We start from the raw sequence: 16,322 nt of genomic DNA, 5'->3' as shown, positions 1-16,322 counted from the left end.
TCATAAATAACCTCATTTACATAACTATTGGTGAAGATGCACAAATGCAAAATCATTAAACAGCATTCACAAAACATTCAGAGAAGGTATACTTGTTAAAAAAATCCCCCTCATTGTTCAGGATAAGCAGAAAAACAGAAATGTGATGCACAAAAAACTGCACTTGTATTAAAAAAACCCAGCAATGTAAACATTGCAATCAGAAAGAAAAACCTATGAAAAACCAAATTCCTGCTGGACCATACTAAAGAATTCATGTTGAATCTAATGCATACGTTTTTTCTAAAAATTCACCACTTCTCTGTCATCAGGCATAACATTTAAATAGCCATTGAGTTCTCTAAATATTTTTTTAAGGGTAGTGTTTATTATGTTATAAAACAGACTGAGATTTTATGATTTAAACTGAAAATGTTCATTTATGTTGTTCTTATATTGAACTTATTGAATTACTTTGAAAATTTTTAATAAAAATATATAACAATCCATATGTCTACAAAATCAATGTGCAGAAATGATGTGTAGATATTTTCATAGGTATGGCACATTAAACACAGTACAGTATATATTCTCTGTATATTTACTACTCTAAAATCCTACCTACTATAGAATGGGACAGATGCAGTATACTTTATTCATTTTTTTTTTTTAATTATAATGATTAATGTGGCTGCTTTGAACATTTTTTGGGGGGAGGGGTTCTGTTGGTTGGTGATTTGGGTTTGTTTCTTAATTGAGCCAAAAGAAATATCAATTTATTTACAGACATCCTCTTCTGTATCATAAGAATTTTTTTCACCTAAATGTAGAATTCATCCAAATAAAACCCACCATGGAGCATCAATGGAACATGAATTATATCAATGGATAGAACATCAATGATATGCATACCTTCAACAGGTCCTGTGAATATCTTTTTTTTTTTTTTAAGGAAAATAAATAATTTCTGTAAAGGAATTTTGTCCAGATTGTGACACTTTTCTACACTCTGGTGAGGGTGTTCAAAAGAACCATTTCTAGTGAAATTGAAGTAAACAATTGTTTGCCAATCCACAATTGATAGAAATGTAGTATAAGGTATAGGAAATACATTGATGTATGAGTGGACATATGTAGATTTTTTATTTTAATGTTTGTAATGTGGGAGACTGCTTGACAAAATTTGCAGTTTGACCATTTGTTTAACAATTGCATAACCAAAGCTTTTTCAAAAAATGGAGGTCAGTGTTGTAAAAGCACTCAGTTTCTTCATAACAAAGGAAGAATAGGCTGAGCATATTGACAGATGACATGAAAATATTTCAAGTAAATGTGCAATGTGACTCCTTAATATACATCAAATGCCGACTAATGATAATATGATATTTATGTATTGAATTAAGCTGATGCAGTAACATCTGTGAAAAACTTCAGAATTCAGTATCCAATATGAATTCAGCAGTCTGTATTGATCCAATAATATTTCACAAATTTAACATGACATATTTCCAGGGAAAAGCAAGAACAAAATAGTCACAAAAAGTATTTTACTCTATCAGTGCTCCTGCCATGATTATGAAATAAATGTATCGCTATGTAGCTTCAAATAAGCTTTTATTAAGGACTTAGTTTCTACCATGGAAAGCCATATATTGCTCTAAATGTGCAAATTCAGCTCTCAAAAGTAAGATCTCCACGTAGCCATATGCCTATGTAAGGGTGCAAAAGTTATACCTCAAATATGATTTCATTATCTGCATTTTATATCTATGAAACCATTTTGCCCAAAACATTTTCTACTTTTATTTTAAGTTTTGAGTTTTAATTTAGAAGCATTAAAAGTTATCATTATTCTGTCATAATTTCAAAAAAGTCTAGTGCTAAGACTGGGTAGCAGGGAACACTAAAATATTTCATTTGTGGTTTTTTGCATTTAACCCCTATTTCATTATACAGTGTGCCATCAAGGTGTCCGCAGATTTTGATATCACACATGGATAATTCAGAACTCAAATGCAATCAGTGAACATTATTTGCTACAATTTGAAAAGCATTTGGATAAAAATAATAGAGTAAATTAAAAAAAAAAAAAACAAAAAAACAAAACCAAGGAAGCTTAAGATAAAGTGTGTGCAATCTGTACCTATATTTTCTTATCAACTGTACCACTGTGGGCAGCTGTACATATTTGGGCAGATTCATCCAGATCACATTTAGATGTTGCATGGAGACCATTGGCCAGTTGTCCTGATGACATATATGGTTGAAACTGCAGAAGCCCTCAAAACACATGGGAAGGAATTTTGGTGGAAAGGGTGTCAAATAGAAAGATTATTTGTGAAAATTTGTAGATATAGTGATTTTGAGCATGACTATCACTGAAAATCATAGCAGTATTATGGTTATTTCTTTACATTTAAGTGTTATTTTAAAAAATATGGCAAATTCTTTTGTCGGTAACATTTTAAATGTTTTTCCACACAACAAATATATTTACGTATTTTTGATTTTAAAGGCTGTGTTTTCCTTGTATCACAAAATTATAAATGAAAAAAACCTGGAGGTATATCTTAGAGAATTGCTGTTTCTAAAAAGAAAAATTCCTCAGTTTGTGTATTGCATCAATATCCTCATCAAGACTCAGTATTCTAGTGATAGTTTAAATTAAAAAAAACACCTTCAAAATCAGCATTTTTATTGAGAAATGGGGCTTTTGAAATAATAGAATCATAGGATGGTTTGGTTTGGAATGGACCCTTAAATGCCATCTAGTCTGAATGCCTCACATGTCTTGAGGGAGTGTTGAAGAAAGGTATTAGAACTGCCCCAAAAATGCCACTTGATTCATACTAGAAAAATGATTAATTGCTAACAGGTTTCCCTGGGGCTGCATTTCTATTTTTTATTAGGTGGGAAGCCCAGATGAAAGACCAGGAAATGCTGCAATGACAATCATTAAAAGCCCAGTGCAGAAGGAAACACATGCACCCTACAGCTGGCTGCAGCAGGGTTTTATGGACAGGCAGTCTCTTGGGGTGTGTCCACATCTAGATGTGTGGGATCGTTAAGGGGAATTAACTGTAGGCATAAAACTGAAGCTCAGAAAATGTTCTAGAACAGGTGTTTGTGTATAGCTATGGGAAATCAGAGGTATAATTTGGTTTTTTATGGTTGTGACTAGTCACGAGGAAACCAAGGTTAGTGGGGGACAACATGAAAATTTAGTATTAAGTAGGAACTTGTATGCATTCACAAATTAAAATGTATTACTATTAAATGGTGTGGGAGGAAAAGTCAGCACTTTCCTGAAAAACACTGGATTTAAACTAGCACATAGTTTTAACCACACAGGAAAGTTCTTCACCAAACACAGTTTTTGTTAGCATTACTTGGAATGAAAGATCATGCATAAGATGAACTCCCCTTGGCTTGATGTCCTTTTCTTCACAAAAAATTCTTTTAAAATGTCCATCAGAGTTATTCATATTGGAATAAAAGTCTCAGAGGTTCAGCTCATGTATTCTGTTTTAACTGGCAACACATATTAAGAACAGAATGTTAATGTAAGCTTTAACATCTAGTTAATATTGTTTTTGTTGTATTTGTGATGGTGTTATTATGTCTATCCTTTTCCTACAGCAACTTGCCATTTCACAGTGGTTCAGAAGACTGAGTTTATTTCCTAAGGAATAGAATGATTTCTAAATAAACAGTGTTTAGGTCTCCAGAGGAGAATCAGTAAGGGCCATGGAGAGAGTACAGTCCAAGATGAGATGACATGAAAAAAGCTACTACCAAATCTTAAGCCTGGGCAGCTTGGAACTTCCATTTTTTTGTTACTTGTCCAGTGCAAATCAGGTGATGTGGGAACTGAATAAATCACTTTGACATGATAATTCAAAATTTGGGAAATTAATTATGTTTTTCTGCAGAACTCAATGGATAAGTGTAAAAATTCAAAACTTCCTTCAAAACAGCTGAGCCTAACCAGCAGCCACCATGTACCCAAGGCATTGCTAAGAAATTGTGATAAACATTAATAGCTTTTTCTTATTCACAAAACCAGGATCTTCCTCAAATAATAGCTAATTAAATAAATAGGAAGTTCATTTTTCTAATATCCAAATAATACTTTTTTCAAGGAGAAAGAAAACTTTAATCCCAAGAATCATAATGCCTTTTTAAATTATTACTCCTAAACCAAATAACAAACCCAAGTGAACTTATACTCTTCAGTTTATTTTTTCAATCCATATTTATATATGATTTAAGTAATATTTTAATGACATTTATCTCTATTTCTGCAGGCCACCTACTACTACTTGCCCAATTGATCATGGAAAATAATAACATTATGAGTTCCTGCATCAGCACATGTATCACATGTTCTGAGTTAAGCAATTTATGTTCATAGGTAGGGTAGAAATAACATTTCCCATAAAAAATGCTTTTATTCACATTACTGATTTATTGACTGCTGTAAACAAAGCCATTATGTCCACTTATGAGCAGTCTGGGGTCAAGTTATTTTAAGCCATATGTGTGGAATAGAATAACCCCAAGCATGTAAGGTAATGAAGAAGGTTTGTTAACAAATCTATAAAAGCACACATTTAAATTTTTTTCATATATGTATGGAATTTTTTTCACTTCCAAGCACTATAATACTGAAAGTCAAAGATATTAATGTGTTCCTAACTTCATACCTGAGTTTCAGTTTACTTTTATATTCCTTACGTTTTCAGGATAAAGACACCCCTCTATGGTCTGAGATCCTAAATAGATTTTAATAACTATTTTAAAAGGGTAAAACTTGCAAGAACATATTTTCAATGCATTGTGGTCGTCATGCATGGGATGATTCATATTAAATAAAATTCAGTTTAATTCCTGACAATACAAACACATCCTGTAAGAAAGCCAAAATAGATTTAGTGCAAATATTGTCAGCCAGAGCCAGGGTAACATCAATACTGATGAAAAATCCATCTCTCTCAAGTATCTGTACCACAGCCAGTTGGAGGACTCTAAATAGATCTATAAGTTTGTCCACATTTTCTGCAGTTTCTAGGTCTAAACAGTGCAATCATTTAAATAGTTTCCAGTCACTGATTTCTTGGACACTGGAATTGTCAGTACACTAAAAACTGCCCTGAAACACAGTTTTCAAGGAACTGTTGCAGAGGTAAAAAAGAAGAGAAGTCATCTGCTTAACTGCTCTTTGCAATGAATTGTGTCTTCTGAAACCTACCCTTCATCCCACTGTGGAAAGTCGTGATTTCACAGATGAGAGAAACCTGGGCATTTTGTCCTCTTTCTCATGCAATGGATGAGCAATTTCAAGGAAAATACATGCTAAAAGGGTGCTACTAACCAGAAAAGATTTGATCATGGCCAGCCAGCCATGGAAGTTGTATGCTGACAACATACTGCAAAAAACATGAAATAGGTTAAAAATCATGAATTCTAGGGCACTTCAAATGACAGTGAGGTAAGCTAAATGGATAAAACCAGAACCTGTGGCCGTGACAGTACCACCAGTGCAGTGACTCTCACTGTATCAAATCACACTGCTGGAGAAATGTCTTCAAGCTTTGATGGCTTCCTGGAAATCCCCCTCTTATACTGAGCAAGATGCCACCAAAACTTCTGAGGTTTTGGGGGATTTTTCTCCTTAGTTCTCCTAATGTAATGATTCAAGTTAAATCTAGTAATTCACTCACTGACACTGTTCTAACATGTCTTAAACAAATATATCATGTCTACTTTTCTGTACATCTGATTTTTAGAAGGAAGAATGGGTGCAAACACAAAATTCAGCATTGGTGTGTCCCAAATACAAATACTTTCAGATAAGATAGTGCAGGTAAGAAAGCAAAACAAGTTCCATCAAGTAACTGAGTTCAAGTTTCATTTCTGTGATGTTGTTTGTAGTGGGAGGAAAAGAAATCAAGGGAGTTTATTCTTGCTTGAGAGAAGAGATGAAGAATGGAAATGGTAAGGAAATTGGTACAGTGTTTGACATTACTTAAGTCAAGATTATTAGAAAGTAAAAAATAATATTATATTTGTATGAAAGCACTGCCTAAAGGCTCAAATTGTGAGACCAAGGCCTCATTGTGCTCAATACATGCATACGAGGAAATTGTCCCCAAGTCCAAAAGCTAGCAGTATAAATAGCTAAGGTCAGAGAACAGAGAAGTGAAATTATTTCTCTAGCAGAAGAGTAGCAAAATTAAGAAGAAAATGCAGTTCTGATGAATTCTTGTTAAAACTATTTATAGCCATCACTTCATTCTAAAGCATTGTAATTAATAGATTCAAGTAATGATAGTGCTTTGGGACACAGATTTTCTTTAAGTGTACTAGGAATTCATTGCAGCTGCACAAAACAGCAATCACAATAAGAAAAATGAGGTTTTCTTTTAAAAGCAGATAACCATCTAGCATTTAAAACAACAAAAAATTTAACAAGTCATTGCTTTTATTGCTAAATCTTTTAGTATTATTCCTCTTACAAGTGACAGCATAAAATTATTTGTGCAGTAAAGAAGTTCTCATGCTTTTAATAAATGTGTTGTGTAAAATACCTCAAGTTTAATGCAGAATATCAGGTGCATGTCAAAAAAAAAATATCTTATTCAGTGTTGAAGTTTAGACTGTGAGCCAAATACATTCACTGACTTGTATTAAAGTTCATTACTATCATTAATCTGGGGGAGGCGGTTATGTATATCCTTTAAAGTGGAAGATGTTTATATTCCATGATGGTGAAGTAATGGCTTGGTGAGATCTATTGAAAATAACTACCAAACACAAACACATGATTTATAGTAGACTCACAGCTATGCTGAAAATTTAGCATAACAAAAGCTTAATCTACAAATGATGCTATTTGTCTTCTCATAACATAACATACAAAAAAATTCAATTACAATTTTTTACACAGATTTTGTACCGTCTTCTTTAACATGCTTGTGCCAACAGAGTTTCTTGGATTCTTATTGGAAGACCTACATGACTTTCCAAAAGTTATTTGGCTTTCTCAACTTCTTATATAAGGAGGAGATAAGGAAGGCAGTATTATTAGTACAGAAATACTTCCTAAAAACTTCCTAGCGAAGCAATATCGTAGATATGCAGGCTAAATCAATATGCCAAGTTATGACAAGTCCTGACACTTCTGGCCATTGTGGAGAAATGTCACTTTGAGTATCTCTGTGAGAAACTGATGAGCACGTTTCCTGAGCAAGTGACTTCCCTTGTCACAGAAGTGGTGCTCATAGATCTGTGCATTTGTAAATACCCTGTTAGAGCACCTAAGATGCAAATAGGTTTAAAATAAACATTAAGGTACCTTTGTTCACAATCACAGTAACAGCCTATACATTTATTTGCATTTATTTTTCAGTAGGCTCTATTTCTGCAAGTCTTAAGGCTTGTCTTTTTCTATTCTCTCTTCACATCTAATTTGTAACCACTCCAGGAATTTTTTCTACTTCACCAGGACTCCTAATTGCATTTGATGCAAATCTGGAAATGCTCTGGAAACAATATCCAGTTCTAGTGCTAAACCAGGCAATCTCATCTTTCACTTGGTTTGAGATTGGAGTTTTGCCTCTTAGCTGTACTTTTAAATGCTGCTGGTTTTGGGAGATTACTGGAGACATCTGAAAAACACAGTGCAACACTCCTCTTAAGTAGTTTACCACAAAAAAGCAACCCAAAAAAAACATTATAGTATTTGGTCTATCAAGTCCAAGGATATGCTTTGAGTGGCAGGCTGTAAAGGAGCCAGCATGGAAATTGTCATCTGGATGGCTTATCTTGGAACTATGCTTGCAATATTTACCTTTTTTTGGTCGAAGCCTGCCTTGCTGTCAAATTCTTTAGCATCTCTGTATGAAATCAATATGAGAACTTAATTTTCTTAAGTAAAATGTTCAGCTTTATATTTTTGCCACTGTTTTTATACTGACAAAATAAGGATGACAAGCATCATCTTTTAATTTCACTAACTACATCCTCAGAGATTTTCCTTGAAGAAGTAATCAAAAGCAATCTCTGATGAAGAACAAATAAACATCCTCATTTATTGCATGGGTGATGAGACATATGGTATTCTTTGAGGTTTTCCAGTTAGGCCTGATGGAAAGGTGAGCCATACAACTGTAAAAAAAATATTTTTGAAGAAATGAAACTCAATGGAACAACGAGATCTTGCCAGGCAAAGCCATATCAGTTCTGCTTTTCTAACAACAGTGTAGACATTAGTAAAGCAGAAAAACTGAATAGATTCCTGGGTTGTATCTCATAGGTCAAGCAGTTCAGTGAAAAGACAATTTTGTCTGGGTCAATTGCTGAGGGATGTAGACAAGTGAAGTGGTCAATATAACATGAAAGAGTGGAACATTAAAAAGGTTAGAATATTGAAATTATTCATAATTATGTATCCCACGGGATTGTATCAATGTTACAAAATCCATTACAGACAAAAAAGGAAAACCAGCTTTTAAATGGAAAGTTACATTACAATTTCAAAATTATTTTAAAATACAATTATATCTTATTTTTACATCTTAAAAATAATAGAAAATTCAAATTAAATAAAAAATAAATGAGACTCTTAATGGATATGAACTGACTCTAATTAAAGTGACCAGGTTTTTCTCCACTGAATATTTCTCAGAATTTTTTACAATTTTATTTTTCTACTCATTTTGCTAAAAAGTTGAGCAAAATCAGAGAAAAATTGGTAAGGAAACAGCAGTTATTAATTAGAGGTTAGAAATATTATCATTATAATATGACAGCTTTGTATGAAAGATCTGCATAGACACATTGTGTTGACCTCTAGAATGTTAGATTGTGGTTTTGAAATTACAGTAAATAGAATTAAGGACAGCTTTTAATGTTTAAAGATACTTTGGCATATCTGGTTTTGCCTCTATTCTTACTCTTGTCTGCATGCATCACAGTGGGGGTAAGAGTTCAAGAGGAATTGGCAGTAACCCAACACTGAATTAGTGTTACAGAAAAAGAGGAGCAGATCTGTGCCGTGCACCCCAGGTTTGTTCCTCAATGTTGTGATATCACAAAACTTAATTTATCTAAACTAAGTAAGAGGGCTTTAAGTATCATGTGTATATTCACTATGTTCTGCAGCTGAATGGTCTGGAGCTGGAAGAACCTTCCACATCTCCTTTCTTATTCACCGAATTTGATGGAAATCTCACAAAACTCAAAAATACAAGAAGAGGTTGATGGCATCCATAGCTTTTATCTCATCCACTAATGTGGTCACTCCATCATAGAAGAGCACTAGGCTGGTCAGGCAGAACTTGCCCTTGGTGAAACCATGCAGTTCTTGAATCACCTTCCTCTTCTCCACATGCTTTAGCATACCTACCAGGAACATCTAGTCCATGATCTTCCCAGGCAGAGGTGGGGTTGCAGGTCATAATCCTCTGACTTCCTTGACTTTTCAAAGAGCATGGAGAGTTGCTTGGCAACCATATCAGTCAATTCCCTCAGGACTCTGGGCTTCATCTCATCAGGTGCGCTAGATTTGTCTATATTCAGGTTCCTCAGGGGCTCACAAACCTGATCTTCTCTCAAACCAGAAGGGAGTTTGCTCCTCCAGTCTCTGCCCTGTGGTCCTTCCACTTGAGAGGTGTGGGAAAACAGTGAACTCTTCACAGCTGCCAGTGAAGACGAAGGCAAAACCCTTGTTGAGTACCTCTGCCTTCTCATGCAGTTTGACAGCCTTGTTTATTGGGGAAGGTAGTCTCTCCTGGGCCTTCCTTTTCTGGATGACATACCTGTAGAAGCTCTTAGCCCTCTCTGCATCCCTTGTGAAGTTCAGCTCCATCTGGCCCTTGGCCTTCCTCATCTCTACACAACTAGACAGTCCCTGTAGCCTTCCCAGGATACCTGTGCCTGCCTCCACTGCCTGTACATTTCCTTCTTATGCTTTAGTCTGACCAGCAGGTCTCCATTCAGTCATGCTGGTTAGTCACTTTCACTTGGTTTTTTTTCATCTTGGGATTGCTAGTGTTTGTGCTCCATGGAAAGCATCCCGAAAGTTTTTTTCTCCCTTGTCCCTGAGGGCAGTTTCCCTTTCCCTAGTAGTCCTACTGACTAACTTCTTGAAGAGATGGAAGTCTGTTTTCCTAAAATTCAGGGTCTTGACTTTGTTCTTTGCATGACCCATATCCTTCAAGACTGTGAACTCCACAAGTGCATGATCTGCAGTCCAATCAGTTTAAAATCCTTACAGAAAGCTGGATTTTCCAGACTATTTCCACAAGAAAAAAAATGAAAAAGAAATATTTTAGCACGATTAATGCAGTCTTACAAAGGACTTAGCTTTTAACTGCTATAATTCACAGTTTATACGATATAGGGGCTATGTTTTATAGACCTGTGTTAGCTGACAGAAATCTGTTGTGTAAAACAGGAGACTATGAATTTAAGTGGAATGTGGACAGTTGTATATATTTTGTAGAACTGCTAAATTTTGTCTCTGATCCTGCAAGAGGAATACAACAGAAATTGTGATCAGTCTCTTTCACCACAGTGAATTCAACTTGATATTCCTGGCTTTGGCCAGTTTGGAATTTTTAAATCCAATATTATTTGTGCTTTCTGAGAAAATTCTGTTGGAAGTCTTTAGTTTTCTTCAGCTAGACAGGCTAGTAAGACTTGGGTGATGATCAAATACTTGCTTTCTGATTTATAAATGGATCATCTACTTGGCAAATAGATCACACCTTGGCAAGCTGAAGAACTGAGACACTTTTTAACATTGTGCCTGTGGCAAAAATAATCTGTCTGCTTGGCTTTTTCATAAAGGCTTATGTTGTAGTCTTCATAAATAATAATAAATAAATATTGCATGCTCCTGAAGATGGAAATGCATTCTGTAATGCTCTTTTTACTTATTTTTTAGGCCTGTATATCCTTATGCATGCATGAAGCAGAGTAAGCAGCATGTAGATTTATAGGTTTTCTGAGCAGAGAGAGTTTGTGCCAGAAGCTACCAAGTGTAACACACTTCTGTTTCATTACCATTGTAAAGGATAGCTACAGACATTTTAATAACTTATGACTCAGGCTGTCTAGAAATAACAATGATAGCATGCATGCTGGTCTGTGGTTTTCTCATTGCCTCATCAATTTTCTTTTCTTAGCATGTTTTTACAGGGGATTTGCTTCCAATTTTTTTAATTAGTTTAGCCACTATTACTTTTTCCTGTTTTATCTCTTCAGTGTCTCACATGCTATTTGGCAATGTCAGCAGGCATTTTCCAAAGATTAGCCCAAGAGGGATCAAGAAACTGATGCTAAGAATAGTAAAATGAATCATGTGATTATATGGACAGATGATCTGATAAAACTTCAGAAAAGCTTAAAAGATAAAGGAACTTGAAAAGGCTGCAAGTTAAACCTTTTGCATTAAGGTGGATTTAGTGTTCTTTATATGTCATTCCTCCAATGACCTAATATCCTTTAATTTTCTTCAGATAAAAGAATAACCTGCCAAACAGCCAATGTGAGTACAAAGCTCATTGTCATGTTTTGCAAGCTGAGTAGCTTCTGTGCATATTTTTTCTACATTTTTCATCATAAATGCATATTTAAATGGAAATATGAGTGCACTTGCCTTGTGTTTATGTGACTCTTGACTATTGGAGCTCAAAGGACTTATGTGAGAACTTACTTCATTATTGCGCAACTCAAATATAAAATCATCATTGGCAGCTAGACCTGCGTTTGAGCCCTGCTTTTCCACAAGCTCATAAAGCAAGAATTGTTTTGGTGAGATATCAGAACATTTTCAAAGTCAGAAAACATAGCTGAGTTTGATGTGCTAAGACCAATCATGCTGAATGCTTTCTGTCTGATTGCTTCTGCTGTCAGGATTTTGTATGTGAAAATCTACCTCCAAACCTCTTCTGTGATAACTGAAATAATGAACAGATAGGATTATATTGTGGAAATCATGATAATGTTGGTAGAGATAATGCTGGCATCAGTATACAGTGATACCAACTTAGTTGCACTTTTATTGAACTAGTAATACATTTCAGCCATATATATGACATACATATTTTTATGTATAATAAATACATTTTCTGTATAATTGTAATTGCATTATTATTATTCATATACATATATGTGCAATGTATAGAAATATATAAAATGTATATATATATATATATATATATATATATATATATATGGCTATAGATAGTGCAGGCATGCATAAGGATACAAAAGATGCATCAAACTACACAGAAAAAATGATTGGGTTTCATTGTGGATTATTTGTGGTTTCATATAACCTCAACATGGCTTCTAGTAAATGTGCTGCTGAAAAAAATACAAGCAGTATTTCCAGTCCCACTGAGGGATATCAAGGGATCATACCAAGTTTAGAGTAAAGAATCTTACCAATTTTCTACATTAAATACATGAAAATTAGATAGTTTCCAGTACAGTAGTTGTAGTCTCTCAATATTTTTGGGACATGTGGCAGTAAGGGTTATAAAAGCAATTTCCTGTAAAAAATGCAAACTTCTCTAAACCAAATGAAGGAGAACAAACATTTCAAGAGCAGATACTTTCAGCATTAATGTCTCCAGTGACACTGGAAACTGCTATACATGACTGTTACAGCAGTAATCTCCCCCAAATTTGGATTTCTTCATGGAATTACTGATGATGTTTAGCTCACACAGATTGAAAGGGAATGTATCTTTCTCATTGCCCTGTCGTATGGTGAGCTTATTGAGTATTTGAAAGAAACACTGCCTTGCAAAAGTGAAAGAAATGTCTATACTCTCACAACCCAAAACTTATTCAATGCCCTTCCAGTAGGGTGTAATAATTCCTAGTGAAAAAAGGTGACTTAAAGACTAAACCACAGTGATTTTAGGCACACCATTAACCAAATTAAATTTATGATTAAGTGCATTAACTTTCTTTCTTTTTCTTCAGTTTTTTTCCTGCTTCTTTTACTTTTTATTCTTTTGAATTTGTACAGGATATATATAATATTCATTTGCACTGTCTATAACTGTTTTAAATGAAAAGAAACATTGTTTTTGCAAATTCAAAATGATTTTGCAGTCTTAGAAACAGCGGGATTCTTTCCAGTGCTCTTTTCCCTGTACTACTTTTTCCTTTAAAGTGTATGTTATTAGTTTATCTTAAAAACGTGTGAGATAATGTGCAGTCAGAGCAGAGATATAAAAGGGAGAGAATGTTATCTGAAAATTGCCTTTATTTGTAATCATTAGGAAGAATAGATTTCCCATTGCAATTTGTATTTCCAGAAAATATCCTTTGCGCTGTAAAAACTAGGGATGGAAAACCGTGTTTAGAGTCATCCAGTCTATCTCTCTGCCATTGCAATTATTCCCTGTTGTAAAATTGGACTGGCTCAACTAATGCAAGTTGGCCAGTATAATGGAAATCTCATTACTTCTCATTGGGAAACAATTCCCAAAGTTTAATTGTCCTCACTGTTGGAAAGCACTGGCCTGGTTCTGAATTTTCTTTTTTCATCATTTGATCTTATTTACTCCCTAATGTGTTTGCCAACCTGTAGAAAGTGGATTATCCTTCTTTGTTGCAATTCCTCAGTGGACATTTTCAGACTTCTCTGATGTCCCCTCATAAAAGATTTTTGTGTAAACCATACACTTTTGATTATTTTATTTCTATGTCTTTCTTGGATATAACAATATGCTTGAGAAATTGTTTACATTTAATGATGGCTCTAACTATAATAAGACAAAAATTCCCTTTTTCCTGCTATGTGGAAACAGATAAGGTGATCTAAACACTCAGTGATGAGTGGCCACATATGAATTAATATTACTGCATTTCTAGCAGCTATAAAAAGTCAGTCATCTTTACATATATACTATATGTCAATATCTAAAACTGTCTTGGCATTTGATGCTTTTTGGTTTCTTCTGCTGAATTTTCCTTAGATAGGTTGGAGGGAATACAAATTTGTTCTGGTCTTCAAATTTCTGAACATATTTTATTTTCCGTTTCAAATCCTTTTTTCATCTTTGTGCTGTTTCTCTGTCCTTATCACAACATTTCCCAGTTTATCTGACAGTTTCGTTAATGTGTTTTCTATTCCCCATTGCAGAATGTAAGTGAATATGTTGAAACTAAATTTAACATGAATATTGGAAATATTCTCCATTTCAGCTTTCATAACATTGAAATTAACATTCATCATTAGCCCCTGTCAAGAGACTTTCAAGTCACTTCTCAGTTCAGTTCTGCAAGCTGATTTGTTTAAAGCTAATTCTGAAGCATTCCTGCAAAACAGAGATAATTTATGCTTGCATTGTGACACTAGTGATGGTGTGAGCAGACAAATAATTATTAATAAAATGAAATGCATTTATGTATTCACTCTGCAAGTCACCTGTTGATACTGAGAATGCCCCTGGTCTTTCCCCTTCAGACCATGGTGCTTTATGGTCTTTCCTTGCAGGACTTTGTTATAGACAGTTGAAAGTATCTTGTGGAAAGTTAAAAGTTCACAAGGTAGATGCTCTATGGATCCTCTCAAACTGCTTATTGCATAATTATGTTCAACATCAGAAAAAAATAACTCAGCATTCAGGTATTGCTCTGTATGCCTTTGGGTTAGCATATGGTGACATATTTCCATGCCAGTATTTTCATTGATTCTATGGAAATCATGCAATTACATGTGGAAATAAGTAATTCAAACTCAGAAAGCAAAGGTGGTGCTCCAGGCAAGTGAAGTAAATAACGCATTTTTTACTCATCTCTACATGTCATTTTCTGGTAAAAGGAATCATAGAGACAGCTCTCTAGACATTTAAGTGAATGTGATGACTGATATTACATAATACTGATAACTTAAAGATCTTCATACCAATACCACCACCTTCATAGAAAAACAAATTTACCATGATATTCTTCTGTATTCATGGCCTATAGAACTATAAAATCAATTGTAATGGATTTTTAAAATGAAATCAATGGCCCAGAGGCAATTATATCAATGCAGGTGGTATAAAAGCCACATATTTCATAAATGCAATCTGTTTCTAAACAGCTCCTGAGATGCACAATATCATGTGCATTACTCAGTGCTCCTGAGCTGAATCATCAAGTGAAATGCAAGGGCTTGGAAGAGGTCTTTTTTGACAACCAATATTCTTCCTGAGAAAAGCAAATTTAGAGCTTAATTGAGAATGCATGCCTCCTCTTCGGCTTACTTAAAAGGTTTGCTGGCCTGAAATGATAAATGTTTCTGAGTCAGCACCTCTGGAAAAAGTCGGTGTATGGGGACAAGGGAAGACAGCTTGCCGGCAAGGCAGGCAGAGGCAGTGTGCTTTCAGGACTGAGGAACAATCCTGCAATAACAAAATTCAGTCAGGATCATTCCAGCCCACTGGGCTGCCTATGGCTTGCTCTCACACAGCAACACTCTTGGAAGGTCTCTGGTTACTCACCTGCACCACCTCAGAGCTGGCCTGTGGCAAAGACACAGACCCCTGAGGGAAATGGGTACCAGAGGCGGTGTCAACCTGGTAAATTACCTTTTTTTTTCTTTTTTATTCCCTTGCTTTGTTGTTTGGGGTCTTTTTAAGGATCTGCTGTGTTTTGTGTACGCAAAACCCTCTTACAACAACAAAAAAATCTTGATATGTCAGTATCACTAAGAGGCACTACTGATTGCAGAACTCATCCTCTCCCTAACACATAATTTTAATGGAAAACAATCTTGCGAGTGGTGCTTGAATGACATCTCAGAACAACGAAGCCTTCTGTGTATTCACTGAGGAGGGTCAATGTTACAGAACCTATTTGAACGAGAGACCGCTGTATCAGTCCCAAAATTAATGCACTGTCTTTTGGGCTCAGAGCAATCCAGAGATGTGCCAGTACAACACATCATTGCTCCACTGGGATAACAAATAGAAAGTTTTGTTCATGTAAAAGTTGAGGAATTTTTTAACATCTTGCCTAAAACCTCTGGCTAAAGTGAGCAGGTCCCTGAGGCACACATACTGAGTTTGATATTTTACTACCTACTCCAAAAGAGAAAGTCCCATTGCCAGTGATATCTCTCCATTCAGAAGCAAATAGTCCCAGTTCTGTTTTTTCTGTATGACTGAAAAAAGGAAAATCAATCATATGTTTATAAACAATATGTTGAAACCCACTTTTTTCATAAATTGCCCTGGAAAATGTAGATAACAAGAAGCAAGGAGCACCGTGCTTGGAAACAGTGGCAGAAATTATCATGGGAGGACAGCCCAGGAGCATAGATAATT

Source organism: Serinus canaria, chromosome 2 (assembly GCF_022539315.1).
Source record: "Serinus canaria isolate serCan28SL12 chromosome 2, serCan2020, whole genome shotgun sequence".
NCBI lineage: Eukaryota > Metazoa > Chordata > Aves > Passeriformes > Fringillidae > Serinus > Serinus canaria.
Note: the sequence above shows the minus strand (reverse complement) of the source record.